This window comes from Panthera onca, chromosome E3 (genome assembly GCF_046562875.1).
Source record: "Panthera onca isolate mPanOnc1 chromosome E3, mPanOnc1 haplotype 2, whole genome shotgun sequence".
In the NCBI taxonomy this organism is placed as follows: Eukaryota; Metazoa; Chordata; class Mammalia; order Carnivora; family Felidae; genus Panthera; species Panthera onca.
Genome location: NC_138354.1, coordinates 27,591,094 through 27,609,592, shown reverse-complemented (window position 1 = coordinate 27,609,592; position 18,499 = coordinate 27,591,094). Strand labels below are relative to the sequence as shown.

At 41.9% G+C, this 18,499-nt stretch overlaps 1 long non-coding RNA gene across 2 annotated transcripts in view; it reads right to left on the bottom strand.

Annotated features, from left to right (window-relative positions):
• Nucleotides 1-18,499, bottom strand: part of LOC132689133 (uncharacterized) — a 237,807-nt gene that overhangs the window by 64,651 nt on the left and 154,657 nt on the right. Inside the window, exon 4 of one of the 2 annotated variants that reach the window (XR_013553004.2) lies at nucleotides 13,610-13,713. The exons of the other annotated variant lie outside the window; for it this stretch is intronic. This is a non-coding gene — a long non-coding RNA (uncharacterized LOC132689133). The remainder of the gene's footprint in view (nucleotides 1-13,609; nucleotides 13,714-18,499) is intronic. 2 annotated transcript variants of the gene reach the window in all.

The window sequence follows — 18,499 nt, the reverse complement described above, 5'->3', positions numbered from 1 at the left end:
ACAATATACTTTCTGCTCCGGAAACACCAAATCCCTTTTCATTACACACATGCACGCACCTTTTTATTTCTCTTCTCCACTTAGTTAATGACAGTCTTGCCTCCCTGTATAGCTACAAAAATTGACCCAGCACACCCAACTGATACGAATATTATTGCCAAGGTGCACCTCCTCCAGGAATCTTCCTTCGGGTTAGATTGGAAAGCTTCCTCCTATCATGGAACTTAGCACATTGTATTACAAATAGCTGTTTGTGGGTTGACCTGCTCTGATGTTTGTTACTTGAGCCCAAGGGCTACATCTTATTCATTCATTTTTGCATCCCTAACACAGAACCTGGTGCCTGACAAATGTTGGAATCTGGCTAATTGCCCAAACTTCCTCCCTCTGGGATTTTAACCAGTTGGTACCAGACACTAAGGCCACATGACAATCTAAGTAGACTATCATCTTTATCCCTGGCTGGGCAAGGACCATTAACCTCACAACACAAGGTTTCTGGCTAACTGTGTTGGCAGGCATGGCTTACCTAGGCTTGGAGCCAAACCTGGCCTTCCTCCTGTCTCTGCATCCAGCCCTGAAAAAGCGAGGATTAAGAAGGTGCTGAGAAGAAAGAGGTTTTGTCACTGCCATCATCAGTAGAAAGAGCTGATGCTGATAAATGATAAAGCTGGCTAATGTTTGACTTTTTCTAGAAAAACCACGAATTTGGGGTTTTTTTTTTAACATTTATCTATTTTTTTTTTTTTTTGAGACAGAGACGGAGCATGAACAGGGGAGGGACAGAGAGGGAGACACAGAATCGGAAGCAGGTTCCAGGCTCTGAGCCATCAGCCCCGAGCCTGATGCGGGGCTCGAACTCACGGACCGTGAAATCGTGACCTGAGCTGAAGTTGGGCGCTTAACCAACTGAGCCACCCAGGCGCCCCTGGGGTTTTTTTTTCAATGACAAAACTCATAATGATAACAAAATGTTCTGCAAAGGAACAGGCTTCAGCAAAAATAAAGTGTACTCATTTCATGAGACTCATGGACAAGATTGCATGGGAAGTCAGAAGCTTTGGTGGTTCATATTATCTACTCGGTGTTTTTCTAGAAAATATGAACCAAGTCTGTGGCTGATGGAGGTCACTCTGGCAGCTGTTCCACTCTACCCCATCTAACAGCAAAGCTAAAAAAAAAAAATCAAAACCCAAAAACCATAAAGGAATGGATTGCTAGAGTGGGGATGTCACCATCTGCCTAAGGGCTTATAGATGGCTTTGGACCCTGGTATAAAGAGCAGGCCAAAGCAATGACATTTAGTGGGTCCATTAGACAAATTTAATGATATCTGTTAAATATGTTTTAAGTGAATCTCCTTCCAAAGTCTATAAGGAGCATTTCTGAGAAAAAGAAATACGAAGGACTCTTACCTATAAAAGGTGTTCGCTTCCTCACCAAAGACGAACACCCACTTTAAATGACAATCTGATGCCATTTCCACCTTACCAGAATTGGCAAGAATTATAATGTTTGATCATATTCTATGTGAAGGAGAAAAGCTCTTTCATATATTATTGATGGAAGAATTAATTGGTATAATCTCTATGACAAGAAATATGTCAATATTGATCAAATTTACAAAAGCGTATAACTTTGGATCCGGTAAATTTGCTTCGAGAAAATTATTCTATAGATATACCTGCAAATGAGAAAGTAATATCCATGGTTATTCATTGTAGCATTGTTAATAAAGACAAAATAATAGAAGGAATCTACATTTACATTAAAGAGAGCATACATAAGTGACTGATGGCATATCCATACAGTGGACTATTATGGAGTAGTAGAAAAGAATTAAGCTTAATTTTATGTACTAATGTGGAAGTTTTTCAGTGTATATAATACTGGTTGGGGGGAAGGAAATTGTAGAAGAAAATTTATAGTAATATACCACTTATATAAAAATGTATGTGGGTATTTATGTAAATGCAGAGGAAAAGTTCTGATTACCAGGGGTGAGGCAGTATTTCTTCAAGGCAACTTATTCATATGAATGTGATTATTACATGGGTGCCCCCTCTGAGTATTGATGTTAGAAAATTGCCCCTGGCAAATATTCCTATAATTGCAGACATTTTTAGAGCTGGAAGAGTCCTTAGAAAGTGTCAAGCCCTTACTCTACAGATGAGTCAACTGAGGCCTGGTTGTTAACCACCAAACCTTAAATAAGAACCCAGGTCTTTCCCAACATGAAAAGGGCACATATCAGAAAGGCTCCAGTCTTCACGTAAAACTTGCCTTTATTATGATTGCTACAGTGTTCTTAAGAGTGCTCCCACCTGCTCTGACCTCACCTCAGCCCCAGGGAAACATTTCCCTTTGCTAAACAGAAGTGAGGCAAGGAAGTTTGTTTCACAAAGGTGAAGGCTGCTTGGGAAATCAAGTATGGTCTTTCTAATAGTGGAGGGTGATGTACCGTCAGTTTAATTCCTATTCATTTGTGGTGCTTATTAGAGTGTCTGAAAATATAAGCTGAGTAATTGGAGCATTAGAATTGATTAATTGAAGTAGGCTTTTGGTGTAAATACACCTGGAGAGATTTTTCAAGGTGGGATTCTCTGCTAAACAGTCGGAGGAATTCAGATCTCTGAACATTGGAATAAGGATTGTATGGTGGTTTTAAAATATGGCTGAGAAAATTTTGACACCCTGCCATCATGAGGTAGGGTCTGTGAGCCCTCTCCTTGAATCTGAATGGGCTCATAACTGTCTCAACTTATAAATTATGGCAGAAGGGACACTATGTGACTTCCAAAGCTATGTCATCAAGAGCCATGAAGCTTCCACTCACTCTTGGAGCCATAAGCCACCATGAAAGTAGTCTGACCACCCTGAGGCTGCCATGTTTAAAGGAAGCCCAAGCCATTGGGAGAGACTACATGTAGGCATTGTAGTAAACAGTCCCAGCTAAGCCTGAATGGTACCTACGAGGAAAGAAGCCTCCAGGTCTCACCCACTGGAATCATTGCTAGCTTTTCAAACCTTGCTTGTACCCTTTACTTTAGGAACAGTAACTCATTGTACCTATGGACCCATTTCTATCTCCAGACTAGGAGATCCTCAGCTACAGAGACCTCTCTCTTCATCTTTAGAGCCCATTACCCAGTACTGGGCCTGGAGCCCATGAACAGCTCAAGACATGTTTGCTGGATGGATGACTGCCTCCACACAGCAATGACTCTCTGCTTTGGGGCCTGGAAGACAAGGCATACTAATCATTAGAGCTGAAAATAATGGTAGAGATTATCTAACTCATCCCTTTAGCTTTACCAGGCCACGAGGAGAAGTGGAAAACCCAAAGAGACGTAGCTGGTTAATGAACCAGGCCCACAGCCTCCACCACATCACCACCAGGGTGCAGTGAACCCAAGTAGGAGGCAGGGAAGCAGGATGGTTATAGACTCTAGAGACGATAGCCCTGGGCAGAGCTCCCAGCTGGCCATCCTCATTGCTGTGTAGTAGTGGCATTTTCCAGAAGGGAAGACAGGGATCTGACATTTCATATACCATCAGCCCCACCCTACATGAAGAATAAACAGGTTCTTTGGGGTTTCCAAGGTCTGAGCCCTTCCTTTTAGGATCTAAATCCCTGTTGCAGGGGGAAAGCAGTAGAATGAGCTTTTTTGCATTGAATAGCCTTAAACAATGTCTAGAGATACAGAGGAAGAACTACAGAGAAAAGAAAAGGAGAAAGGAAATCTCAATCTAGGGGATTGGCCCTAGGAAGGCCAATGTATAGGCAGTGGTTCTCATCTGGACAACTTTGCCCCCAAGGGACATTTGACCACGTGTCAAGATACTTTGTGTCGTCAAAACTGGGGCTTGCTACTGGCCTCTACTAGGTAGAAGACAAAGATGTTGCCAGACATCCTACAATGCACAGGATGGCCCCCACAACAAAGAACTATCCAGTACAAAATGTCAGTAACACCGAGGTTGAGAAACCATGGGCTAGGGGAAGGACTGTGGGGAAGGGCACCTGTGAGTTTCCAGGAGCAGTGGCCCCAGCTCAAGAACCCACCCCAATGGGAAGGCCCAGAGATGGCTCAGCGGAAACCTGCCCAACCTTGTGATGGGTCTTCACTCTGCCTGTGCTTCAAGACCTTCCCTGCTCATTCACTGGTTCCCAAATGAAGAATGTCCCCAAGCCATGCCTCCAGGGCACAAGCAAGCTGTGGGATACAGGAATAGGGACAGGAAGTAGGATGGGCCAGGGATGCACAGGTGCACTCAAAACTGGGAACATGGACCTCTGTATTACAACAGAAAGCACAGGTAGTAGAGCAGTGTTCTCTGGGCCGGGTTTGTGGCAAGAGAGGTGGTAGAAAATATCAGTAACAGGACTAAGCCAGTGTTTCAAAAAGCATTAAAGCAAAAGCAACTCCGACCACCCGCTAATGATCGTGATTATTTGGCTGCCTGCGAGACGGTTTAAGAAATGATTTGTGAATTTAAATTTTAATTAAGGCAGAAGCCCTTGGGGGCCTCTGGAGTTCAAGCATGAAAAGGGAAAATCTACTGCTGGAAGGAGTGGGCTCAAAGGGCCCTGAGGCCCAGAAGAAGTGTGTGTCTTATACATCCGGTGGTTTAGCAGCCTGCAAGGGAGGCTAAGTTTGAGGTCACTAATCAACACTGGAATCAGGGGTCAGGGCTGGACAACTCAGTGGAACTATGCTCTTCAGTGTTCTATAAAGTTCTTTAGAGTAAATAATAAAAATAAGAAAACATCCAAGTTTTCCACCTCTTTCTTGGGTTCTAAACTTAAAAATGTGCTATAGCACCCACTTTACTAACATGGGACCCAGCAGTGGAATTCCTGGGATCTAGTCTCCTCTCCATCACTGATAGCCTAAGTGATCTTCAACTCTCCATTCATTATGTTGAGTCTTGGTTTCTCCGTATAGGACTAATATTGCTACCCTGGTTACCCCATAGTGCCATTTGGAACCTCCATCCTAAGGGAGATTAAAGCATTTGGAATAGACAACTCTCTGCTGGGTCCACCCAGCTCATCTGATTCTCCCTGAGATCTGTCAGAAGCATCCATTTACTTCTTAAGGTTGCTACAGCAAAGAAAATATGCCCAGCATGAGACAAAGATACAGCCCTGGCCAAAAGAAGGCAGACACACTCTCTCTCAGACTTGACCTTGTTGGATCCTAGAGGCACAGGTTCAAGTTCTAAGTCCACCTTAGCCAGTATTTTTTTTTTCACCCTGGTAAAAGACACATAATATTAAATTTACCTTTTTAACCATTTTTAAGTGTACAGTTCAGTAGTGCCCTATGTATTCATGTTGTTGCACAACAGATCTCTCAAACGTTTTCATCTTGCAAAATTGAAATGCTATACCCACTCACACTAATTCCTCTTCTCCCCAGGTCTTGGCAACCACCTTTCTATTTCCTGTTTCTATGATTCTGACTACTTTAGATACTTCATATGAGTGGAATGATGCTGTGTTTGCCCTTTTGTGGATGGCTTATTTCACTTGGCATAATGTTCTCCAGCTTCATCCATGTTATAGCATGTGATTCTTTTTTATGGCAGAACAATATTCCATTCTACACATACCCACACACACACACACACACCACATTTTCTTTAAATTTTTTTAAACATTTAATTTTTGAGAGAGAGAGAGAGAGAGAGAGAGAGAGAGAGAGAGAGAGAGAGAACATGAATAGGGGAGGGGCAGAGAGAGACGGAGACAGAATCTGAAGAAGTCTCCAGGCTATGAGCTGTTAGTACAGAGCCCGACATGGGGCTCGAATCCACAAACCATGAGATCATCACCTGAGCTGAAGACGGAGGCTTAACCAACTGAGCCACCGAGGTGCCCCTACCACATTTTCTTTATCCATCATTTATTGATGGACATTTGTCTTGGTTCCACTTCTTTACTATTGTCACTATTAGTGCAATGAACATGGATGTGCAAATAACTCTTCAAGATGATGCACTTTTTTTTTGCATCTTGGTGCTTTTTTATGAGTTTGGTTTTTTTTTCATGCTATATTATTCTTTATTAAGGCAAAATTGACAAATAAAAATTGTATATGTTTCTGGGAATGCAAGCTGGTGCAGCCACTCTGGAAAACAGTATGGAGGCTCCTCAAAAAACTAACAATAGAACTACCCTACGACCCAGCAATTGCACTACTAGGCATTTATCCAAGGGATACAGGCGTGCTGTTTCTAAGGGACACGTGCACCGCCATGTTTATAGCAGCACTATCAACAACAGCCAAAGTATGGAAAGAGCCCAAATGTCCCTCGATGGATGAATGAATAAAGAAAATGTGGTATATATATACAGTGGAGTATTACTTGGCAATCAAAAAGAATGAAATCTTGCCATTTGCAACTACGGGGATGGAACTAGAGGGTATTATGCTAAGTGAAATTAGTCAGAGAAAGACAAAAAACATATGACTTCACTCATAGGGGACTTTAAGAGACAAAACAGATGAACATAAGGGAAGGGAAGCAAAAATAATATAAAAACAGGGAGGGGGACAAAACAGAAGAGACTCAAATATGGAGAACAAACTGAGGGTTACTGGAGGGGTTGTGGGAGGGGGGATGGGCTAAATGGGTAAGGGGCACTAAGGAATCTATTCCTGAAATTATTGTTGCACTATATGCTAACTATTTTGGATGTAAAATTTTTTTAATTAAATTAAATTTAAAAAATAATAACAAAATTGTATGTTTAGGGCATACAATGTGATCATGTAATATACATATACATTGTAAAATTACAATCACAATCAAATTAATTAACACATCCATCACCTTACACAGTTAGCTTTTGTGTGTGTGGTGAGAACATTTAAGACCTACCCTCTTAACAAATTAAAAGTATACAATACAATATTAATAATTATAATCACCATGCTGTAAATCATATCTCCAAAACATATTCATCTTCTGACTGAAAGTCTGTACCCTTTGAGCAATATCTCCCTAACCCTCAATCCCTGGAAACCACCATTCTACTCTCTGGTGCTACGAGTTTGAATCTTTTAGGTTCCAAGAAAATGTGGTAAATGTATATACTAGAAGAAAAAAGAAGAAAATCTTGCCATTTGCAACAACAGAGATGAACCTCCTGGATATTATGCTAAGTAAAAATAAGCCAAACACAGAACAGAAAATACTGTATGATCTCACTTACATGCGGAATCTAAAAAAGTCAAGATTTTGCTTTGAATTCTTTTGGGTATATACTCAGAAATTGAATTGCTTGATCATGTGGTGATTCTATTTTTAATTTTCTGAGGATATTCCATACTGTTTTCGATAATGGCTGCACTATTTTACATTCCCACCAACAGTGCTCAAGGGTTCCAATTTTTCTGTATTCTCAACACTTGTTATTCTCTTTTCTTTTGATAGTGACAATCCTAATGTATGTGAGGTCACTACAGACAGTTTTGAGACATTCAGTACCCCTCCCTGGGTCTGGATGAGGGAAACCATTTGAATTGGTTTAGAAGATCTTTCAGATTGTTCTAAAACATCTCAGTTAGCCAGTCTTGGTGTAGGGATCAAATGAGATCATGGACATGAAAAAATAATCTTTATCAATTGAGAAGGGCCACGGAGCTGTTCAACAACATATTGTGTAAAGTCGAAGGGAGTACACTTTGTGGTCAGATTCATCAATCAGATCTGCTGACCACATACTGTGTGTGGCATTTTTAGTTTCTTCACCTGTAAGATACAGCTGATAATTCCTGCCCCTCCCCCCACCCTGCACCAGAGGGTTGATGAGAAGACCAGAATAAATCATAGGAGATAACACACTTGAAGCAATCTCAAGAGTGTTATTCCTTGCTAAGAGTGAGAGCTGATACTATTTGTTCCATTAATAAGTGAGGTACATTGAAGCATATACTTCAAATGGGCTAAGTGGATAGCCCATGAATTATATCTACCTAAACTGTTTAAAAAAACAAAACAAAACCAAGTGAACTATAAAGAAACTCTTCAATAAAGGTCCAGCTACTTATGGTCTAAAGGAGACACAGAATCACAGAAAGGACACGGGCTTTGAGATCAGAGAAAACCTGAGCACATTTGAATCTCAACTCAGTTCCCTGGTAACTGTGAGATTTTAACTCTCTAGGAGATTTGTTTGGTTTACTCAAATGGAACACAGAATTTTTTTTAATTGCTTTTCAGGATAATTATATAACACATAATGAATCTGCCTGCCATGTAATCGGTGTTCAGAAATAACTGTTATTCCTGTGTTATCTTTTCCTAAGAAACATGGCCTTCCTGAAGGTGATGGTGTAGCCCAAGGGCAGCCTGACGTAGGAGGAAGAGAAAGAGGTGGGAGAAAAGGGGGTTGGGCGGGGAGACCGGGTTTTGTATTCACAAATACTCTTTTCCCAGAAACAAGCCATTTATCAAAGTACGGGGAGTCTCGTTTACTGTCAAAACACAAGGGCTAATTACATTTGAAGAACAATGGACTACAAGAGCAAAAAAGACAGGGCCTGTTCAATTAATGGGGAGAGAAGGGGGGGGTCTCTAGCATACAATATTTTGGACATCAGATGGGAATGGTTTAATTAGCCACTGCTACAGACTTTGGATCGTCTGTTGTTCTAGAAGCCATTAGTCATCTGTAGCTTTTAAGCATATCATTTAGACTCCTCATTCAACAAATACTTTTTGAGCACCCGCTACATGTCAAGCACTGTGCTCAACACTGGAGAGACACCACGGTCTGGCAGAAGACAGACAGCTTGGCCCAGTAATAGGAGTCTCCAACTTATTAGGTCTCCAACGGAATTCTAGTCTTATCCAATGCCATACTTCTCTCCTATCTTCCATATCTCAGTAAAGCCTCTCCATCTGTCTGATTGCTCATGACAAACACTAGGGAGTCATCTGTGAGTCATCTCCTTCTATTAGACCCATTCTGTTGGTTCTGTCACCAGAATAGCTCTTGATGCTCTCCACGCCTTGGTAGGCACATGGTCACTATCCTGGGGCAAGGCACCAGCTCTGTAAGAGCAACTCTTAAGAAAAAAAAAGAGTTTGTGTGTGTGTGTGTGTGTGTGTGTGTGTGTGTGTGTGTGTTTATTTTTTGTCTATGCCTGCTTCCCATTGCAACCCAGGTAATGTTTTAAAATGGTGAATCAGAGGGCACCTGAGTGGCTCAGTCAGTCAAGCCTCCGACTTTGGCTCAGGTCAGTATCTTTCAGTCCATGAGTTTGAGCCCCACATCGGGTTCTGTGCTGACAGCTCAGAGCCTGGAGCCTGCTTCAGATACTGTGTCTCCCTCTCTTTCTGTCCTCCCCCACTCACCCTCTGTCTGTCTGTCTCTCTCTCTCTCTCAAAAATAAACATAAAAAAAAAACCTTTATAGCCAAAGTATGGAAAGAGCCTAAATGTCCATTGATGGATGAATATGGATAAAGAAGATATGGTGTGTGTGTGTGTGTGTGTGTGTGTATATATATATATATATATATATATATATATATGTACATGGCAGGCAGATTCATTATGTGTTATATAATGATCCTGAAAAGCAATTAAAAAAAATTCTGTGTTCCATTTGAGTAACCCAAACAAATCTCCTAGAGAGTTAAAATCTCACAGTTACCAGGGGACTGAGTTGAGATTCAAATGTGCTACATATATATGTATATGTATGTATATATATATACGTATATATATATACGTATATATATATATGTATACGTATATATACATACGTATATATGTACATATATATGTGCATGTATATATGTGTGTATATATGTACATGTATATATATATATACATGTATATATGCATACGTATATATATATATACATATACACACACACACACACACAATGGAGTATTACTCGGCAATCAAAAAGAATGAAATCTTGCCATTTGCAACTACGGGGATGGAAATAGAGGGTATTATGCTAAGTGAAATTAGTCAGAAAAAGACAAATATCATATGACTTCACTCATATGAGGAATTTAAGAGACAAAACAGATGAACATAAGGGAAGGGAAGCAACAACAATATAAAAACAAGGAGCAGGACAAAACATAAAAGACTCTTAAATATGGAGAACAAACAGAAGGTTGCTGGAGAGATTGTGGGAGGGGGGATAGGCTAAATGGGTAAGGGGCAAAGGAATCTACTCCTGAAATCATTATTGCACTATATGCTAACTAACTTGGATGTAATTAAATAATTGATTAATTAATTTAAAAAACACTTTAAAGTGGTGAATCACATCATGCAATTCCTCTGTTTAAAACCCTTCCAAGTCTTCCTGTTGCTTTTAGAGTTTTATTTTTTTTTTTTTCAACGTTTTTTATTTTTATTTTTGGGACAGAGAGAGACAGAGCATGAACGGGGGAGGGGCAGAGAGAGAGGGAGACACAGAATCGGAAACAGGCTCCAGGCTCCGAGCCATCAGCCCAGAGCCTGACGCGGGGCTCAAACTCACGGACCTCGAGATCGTGACCTGGCTGAAGTCGGACGCTTAACCGACTGCGCCACCCAGGCGCCCCTTCCTGTTGCTTTTAGACTGGAACCCAGAAACCCTGTTAGGGCTGACAAGCTCCCACGTGGTCTGTCCCACCCAATCTCCTGATTGCTGTCAACACTCAAGGCCCATCAAGCCCTCTCTTGCCTCTGGCCTTTGGTCCTTGCTACTGCCTTCTGCACCTGCTCTTCCTCCATCCATTTCCTAGCCTTGTTCTTTCTCACCTTTCAGGCCTCTGTTGAAATATTACTTCCTCAAAAAGGTTTTTCCTGGCTTCACTGAGTGGCTTCCCCCGGTTCTTTTTAGCTCATCACCATATTTATTTGCTGCTCAGCACTCTCTCCATTGACAACCATCTGGCGCATTTACTGGTTCGTTGGACATCGTATTCCCACTAGTCAGTGGGTATCCTGACAGCAGCAGGGACTTTGTCTACTCATGCGCAATTGTACTCCCAGTGCCTGGCACAGTGCCTGGCACATAGTACACCCTTCACAGCTATATATTTGGGTTTTGGAGAGAGAGAGAGAGAGAGAGAGAGAGCGAGCAGTGGAAGGGCAGCGAGATAGAGATATGGAAAGAGAGAATCTCAAATAGGTTCCATGTCCAGTGCGGAGCCTGACACAGGACTCAATCTCATGACTGTGAGGTCATGACCTGAGCCAAAATCACAAGTGGGAGGCTCAAATGACTAAGCCACCCAGGCACCCCAAACTCTTAACAACTATTAATTGGCTCAATGAATGAAGGTGGCCATGTGCAGGGCAGTATAAGAGCTTAGGGGAGGACACAAATAATTCTCCGGGGAGGATGGAGCTTTCAACGGAGATGTGTTGTGAACTAGGTTCAAAACATTGACAGGAGTTTTCTAGATCAACAAAGGCAGAAAAGCATGAGCAGGCTGAAGGGTAGAGGACTGAAAAATTGGGAGATAAAATGCATCACAGCCACAAAGAACTACTGAACAGGAGCAAATGCACAGCCACTTCCAGAGAGTGAAATTTCCAGCTAATTCCAAGCACAATCACCACCTCATTCATAGGGTGATGGAGGCAAGATGGTCGGAATAACCCCAAATCACAATCAAAACAAAACGAGAGTCAAGTCTCCAATATCTGAGAGAGTAGGTGATCCTTACTTAAAACATGACAGAGTCCCGGGACTGCCCAATGGGGCTTACGTAGTGGCAAGTGATGAGCCATATTTACTGGTCCCATGGTGTTGGGAAGCAAGGAGTCCATTATGTTGCTGAGCCTTATGGAAGGATAAGCCTTATGGAAGGATGTTCTGTAAACAGAGCATCTGTGATCCAGGCTGGGTTCTGCCCCCCTGCCTCCTGGGAACCAGCCGTTAGTCCTTACTTAGCTCTTGCCTACATAGCAAGTCCCAGTGGAGGCATGAGCAGGTCTTGAGTCCTGCCTCCTTGTTAATCTGGTTAATCTGCAAACTGGCTGGTCAATCTTAGATAAATAAATGTTGGACACAAGGCTGGGGAGTGGCAAGAACTCAATGGTGCAGAGGCTGCACCATTCTGGCACATTTGGTATGCCAGAAGAAGTATATAGCATTCTATCCTTATATCTGTGGGAGGACGTTAGGCAAGGGGGTGACCTAGATATGATACGAATAGGGTTCCTCTGGCCACAGTGCAGAACTCGGATTGGAAAAACAAACAAAGAAATACAAAAGCAAGTGACCTGAGAAATGAAGCATGGGAAGAAAGACTAGACTTTTGAGGCATATTTAGGAAGTAGAAATAAGGATTTGGGTGATCATTAGATGAGATGAGTAGACACGAAGAAGGAATCTGGGGGTAACACTCAGTAAGTTTATGTCACAGGGCAAATCTAGCGATTAATCAAAATAGGTAGCATCATCAAAAGAATATGTGGATTCAGCAAACTTTCAGTAGACTTTCTCGTTTTCACATTTTTTAAAATGTTTAATTTTGAGACAGACAGAGTGTGAGCAGGGGAGGGGCAGAGAGAGAGGGAGCAAGAGAATCTGACATAGGTTCTGTGCTGTCAGTGCAGAGCCTGGTGTGGGGTTTGGTCCCACAAACCATGAGATCATGACCCCAGCCGAGATCAAAAGTCAGACGCTTAACCAACTGAGACACCCAAGTGCCCCTCAGTTTTCACATTTCTTCTTGGACTTTCATCACTGCAAGGACTTTCTACACTACAAGGATTTCTGGTGGTGGATTGCATTATTTATCCACAATGATCTGCTGGTATTTTATCATTATTTTTTTAATATTTGTTTTTGAGAGAGAGAAAGAGTGGAAGTGGGGGAATGGCAGACCGAGGGATAGAGAGAATTCAAAGCAGCCTCTGCACCATCAGTGCAAAGCCTGACGTGGGGCTTGAACCCACGAACTGCGAGACCATGACCTGAGCCGAAGTTGGATGCGCAACTGACTGAGTCATTCAGGTGCCCCTATCCACAATTATTTGTATCCTGCTCTCTCTTGCCATGCTTCCCACAAGGTAGAGTATCATCACCACCCTGTTGTCCTTAGGCTTGGTGGCCTGTGTTTTGATCAATAGAATGTGAGCAGATGTGACACTCCAAAGGGAGTAGCTATCTCCAAAGGGAGGTATAAACACGCTCCTGTGGTTTGGTCTTGAGCTTTGCCCACCATGAGAATCACATGCCCCAGGGGTGGCTGTTCCCTGAGAAGACATGTGGAATAAGGCCAGGTCAGGACAGCTCAGGAGAATCCTGGGTAACCTGCAGCTCTGATGTAATATAAGCTGAACACTCACACCTCTGGGATGTGGGGTTGTTTGTTGCTGCAGGAAAAGGTGACCATGAAATTTCCAAAGTCTCAGTGACCACTAGCAAGTGATTTACCGTTTCTGGCTCCTAATTCCCTCACTGGTGAAGTTGTGCTAGATAAATCCAAACTCTTTCCTAGTTCAAAATTGTTTTGTTTTGGTTTTTAAGACTGTGTCACTGTTCCCGATTATAGCACTGTTTGTGGGTTCAAGAATTTCCACTCCCTCCTTCCAATCATATAGGTTAATTAGGCAACATCAACTTACCAAACTCCAGACTGGCAGTTAATGATGCCAAATTAGCACAAGATCAGACCAAAAAGGCCTGGGATAGTTTAAGCTGCTGCAGCAAAACTTCTATTCTGAAGACCCTGAGTTAAAAAAAAAAAAAATCTATAGAGCACAAACCTGCCGCATTCAGCTGCTTCGGTTATTTATACGAGCATTTCCCGATTCAAATTGCATACTCAAATCAAATTTCCCTGGTTTATGCCTTCTTCAGCAATTACTTAAAGGCAGTTTACCTCTCTCTGGAGGAACATAGCAGAAAGGCCTATAGTCAAAATCTCGTTGACTCAGGGAGAGATAAACGAACTTCAGGCCTAGCACTGCACAAGTCACTTTGCCCACGGAAGTGAGTACTGATGGGCCTCCTGGCTGTTTTTCAGCCTCATTGATGGGAAGGCATTTTCTAAGGAGGAGAATGAGGTCCATGGAAATTGAAGGAAAGGGGTAAACATTGAGGGGGAAGGGGGAAGAAGGGACCACCTTCTCTTCATGGAATTCCTTGAGTGGGGGTAAGCAGGCTACAGCCTAAGGCTGTTCCACTCCAATGGGATTGACAGAAATCAAATGCGGAGAGGGAGACAGGGATCATTTCTGCACCAGAAAGGTTCTGGGTCCTTGAAAATACACCCCAAGCAAGATGAACCCCGTTGCAAAACTATGCAATGTGCAAAATTTATCTTCATTGGACTGTCAACTTGTCCTAAATTCACTTTTCATCATTTGGAACGATTCCCTCATCCTTCACCAAAGAGGCATCATTTGTTCATTTACTGCAGCGAGGGCTCTCATTGGTTGGGCCTGGACCACCTGCTAATCCTCAGACCAGTAACGATGGCCCAGACAATGCAGAGTTCTGACTGGTCAGGTCTGTGTCATGTGCCCATTAACTCATTTCTCTAGTCACTAATTCTGTCTTATATTTCCTTCTCCATTCAGTTGTTCAGCTAGCTGGAACTTACCTTGATTTGCCTGCCTGATATCTATTGCCTTTTCTTTCAGTAATAGCATTCTGGATTTATTTAGGGAAATAGTTCCCCATGGTTCCCACTACATACTGTAGAGGTGAAGACGCCCTCTTTTTCTATTTTTCCACGCTAGAGTTAGATACAGGACACAGATCTGACCCATCAGAAGATCACATTGTCTGGCTTATGGCAATTGGTTTGAAGATGGACATGTGGCCCAAGCACAACCAATGGGCGGGGGGGGGGGGGGGGGGGGAGGGGGTGGGGGCGGAGGGAGGGGTATCTCCCTGGAACCTCTGCTGAAATTACCAAGAAAAAAGAAGGGCAATTCTAATAGCTTACTGAGACTAAGTGAATCTAGACAGGAAACATAAGCACAGATGAAATATTTCTAGTTAGAAAAAAATGTAGTGGAATCAATAGTCAGAGCTGTGACGTTAGTCTGGAATCTACCACTTACTAGGGTAGAAAACCTTGGCAAAGAACATGTCTCCTCATCTGAAAAATGAGGTTGACGATGACTGGTCTTGGGCGTAATAGTCCATGAATATGCCATACCCGCTCCCCCACCCAAGCGGCTGGAAGTAAAGAACGTTGAGATAGATGGTGGAGTTGCAAGACCCAAGTTCCCCAGACCTCTGAGTCACTGTTCAAGAAGTAACGAAGAGCCACCAGAATCACATCTGACTGTGATGTGAAAGAGACACCCATCTTTGTTGTATTAAACCAGAAATGTGGGGTTTATTTTACTGCAGCACAGTGGAGCCTAGCCTGACTAACATAGTAATCATCGATTCAGTGATTCACACATAGCTGCAAAGCCTATGATATGAAACCGTTTTGCCAAGATGTGACTTTGAATGGTGTCTTCTGAGGCACATAGAAGGTAACAGTGAAAGCAAATGCTATTGCTGTTGCCCAACATCTATTTCCCAAACATTTCAGTGGCTTGTGGGAATGGGAATATTTGAAATTGGGACTGTTCCTAAAGTCCCAGTAAGTATTGGGGTTATGAAATCCCAATGTGTCACCAGGGAAAGATAAGGGCCAAGATATCAACCATAGGAAGGGGCCAATCTGGACACACCATCCAAGTTAAATGGCATACTGAAGTAGGCAGGCAGAGGTAAGTCACATTAAAAAACTATAAGCACCTAGAAAGAAAAGATAAATGAAGTAACTTGGATGGTAATATCCACCGTAATAGAGAAAATATAGGCATAGTGATTGAAATCATGAGCTTTGGAATTAGTTTAATGCAACAAGTATTAAATGCAAAGATTTAATGCAGTGGGGTTTGAATTCCATTTCTGTTCCTTGACTACTTGAACAAGTCGCTTTATCTCTTAGCCCGAATTTTCTCATCTGAAATATGAGGATTAACAGAGTCTCCACCTAATGGTTTGCAATAAGGATGAAATTTAACGATCCATGTAAAGTGCTTAGTACACAGTAAGAACTCAATAAATTATCATAATGATATTATTGGCATTGTACAGTAATGAGTGGACAAAGAATGATATCTAGAGGAGACGAAGGAATTAAAGGAGAAGGATTATGGTATGGTAGTTGGGGTGGGAACCAAGGGCAACAACCAATGAACAAAGAAAGGGGCAGAGAGGAAACGGTAGACACAAGAGGATACCCAAGAAAAGAGGCGAAGAGCTGGCATCGCAGAAGCAAGACTGAAATCCCCAGCAGAGGGGAGGAAGCAGGAATTAGAGAGAATGTACCAGAAAGAAAAAAGAAACAAAGAAAGTGAAAACGGGCTTTACGCCAGTAGTGTGCAAACCCCAGAAAAAGGAGGAGCGATCCAAGAGGAGGGAAAGAATAGAGACAGCGATAAGAGGGAGAAAAAAAACACAGGATGTCAAGGCAGGAGGGCTGAGAGTTCAAAGGAAGCCTTGAAGGATTAAATAAAAACAAAGAAATGTAAGAGAAGCACAGCTTAGACTAGAAACAGGTGATAGAAATAGCTTTACAACACAGAATGGGAGGAAAAAAAACCAAGAGTGACTACACAGGTATCTGAATTCCAAAAAAGTTTCAGGTTCCAGAAATTTTTTTCATTCACTTTGGCACAAATTCATTTGGCAGCAAAAGTGGACTTGAGCTGACATAGGGTTATTTATATCCTTTATTTATCCCACATCCCACTTAGCATGAACATTCAAATATTTCACTGCAGTAATGAGCTGATCATGAAGTGTTATCGCAGACACTGCTGGCGTGTGTGTGTGTGTGTGTGTGTGTGTGTGTGTGTGCGCGCGCGCACGCGCGCTTTATGGGGGGGGTGTATGGTATATACATCACATTATGAGTCTAATTTCCATAGCATTCCAAATTCTAAAACACACACGGCCTCAAAGGTTTCAGATCAGGGTTTGTGGGCTTATGCTGGAAAATACAAGACTGGATGTGAAAAGAGAAACTTGTATCTGGTAACGAAGCTGATGAAAACTACCATTTCTTGAGTGTTTGCAACATACCAAAGGCTGGATATGCACTATCTCATTTAATCTCCACAATATATCAGGTCCCATCTTATCTTTCATTTGTAGACATGGTAAGGGAGACTCAGAGAAGGGACTTGCCAAAAGTTTCAACACAACTGGAAAAAAGAAGAAATGGGGATTTGAACCCAGCTGTGTGACTTCAGAACTTGCCCATTTAACCTCCCCCCATTAACTGTAAGAATGGAATTAAGTGTTTCTTGAGCCCTCACCATAAAAGAGCCATTCCTAGATGTGATCTTGCCTAATTTTTTATCATAACTCAGTAAAGATCTATCATTATTCTCCATCAAAGGAGCTAAGTAACTTATCCAAAGTCTCACAGTTAACTGATCTGATACCAAATCTGTTATTCTCTCCATTCATTGTGACAATATAAAAACGAGCTTGTGACAGTCTTGTTCAAAGGAACAGACAGAATAAAGCTGGGGAATCGCTGTCTTTGGAATAAAGATTCTCCAGGATGAAGTCATGGTGCCCAGGCATGGTTGTGGAGCAGGGAGAACTTTGGTCCCCATAATCTCCATCTGCAACTCCCATCCCTTTAAAAAAATTTTTTTAATGTTTATTTATTTTCAAGAGACAGTAAGAGAAAGATTGAGAGTGGAGGAGGGACAGAGAGGGAGACACAGAATCCAAAGCAGGCTCCAGGCTCTGAACTGTCAGCACAGAACCCGACGTGGGGCTTGAACTCACCAACTATGAGATCGTGACCTGAGCCAAAGTCAGACACTTAACTGACTGAGCCACCCAGACGTCCCTTGATATGGACAATTGGCATTTTCTTACTTTGTAGAAATGTAACTCTATTTCAAATCTTCCCTCTAACTCAACTCTTAAGATCATCCTTTATAGAAACCCTGAAATTAGATAGCAGAAATACAAATGCTAAAAAGCACGTCCTAACACTGGACAAACATTTCCCAGCAGGGTAAAATATATAATAAAAAAAAAAATGAGGGGATAAAACAGATGATGGTAAGATAATGAAAATTCAACAGGAAATGAAGAGCGAATTCTGTGGAAATTCTATCAACTGTGATAATGAGAGAGAATCTACAAACGCTCTTCATGGTTTTACAAAACTCTGTAAGGCTCAGATCAACAACAGGTGATACAAAACCCAAAGATCTGGGTCTTTTTTGTGGCCTCCATGATGCCAGAGTTTGATCTTGAACAGTCACTCTAACCTTTCTGAATTTGATCAAATGCCCTGTTTCCTGCAGCAAAGCAATTCTTAGCTATATTGTATACTTGTGTGTGTGAGTGTGTTCTCATGTGTGTGCACACACAACACACAAGAGGAAACATTGTCAACTTTTATATTTTGTTAATGTTTCCAATCAGGCAATGTGTGGAACATTTTGAACATGATTTTGAGAGCATGTTTA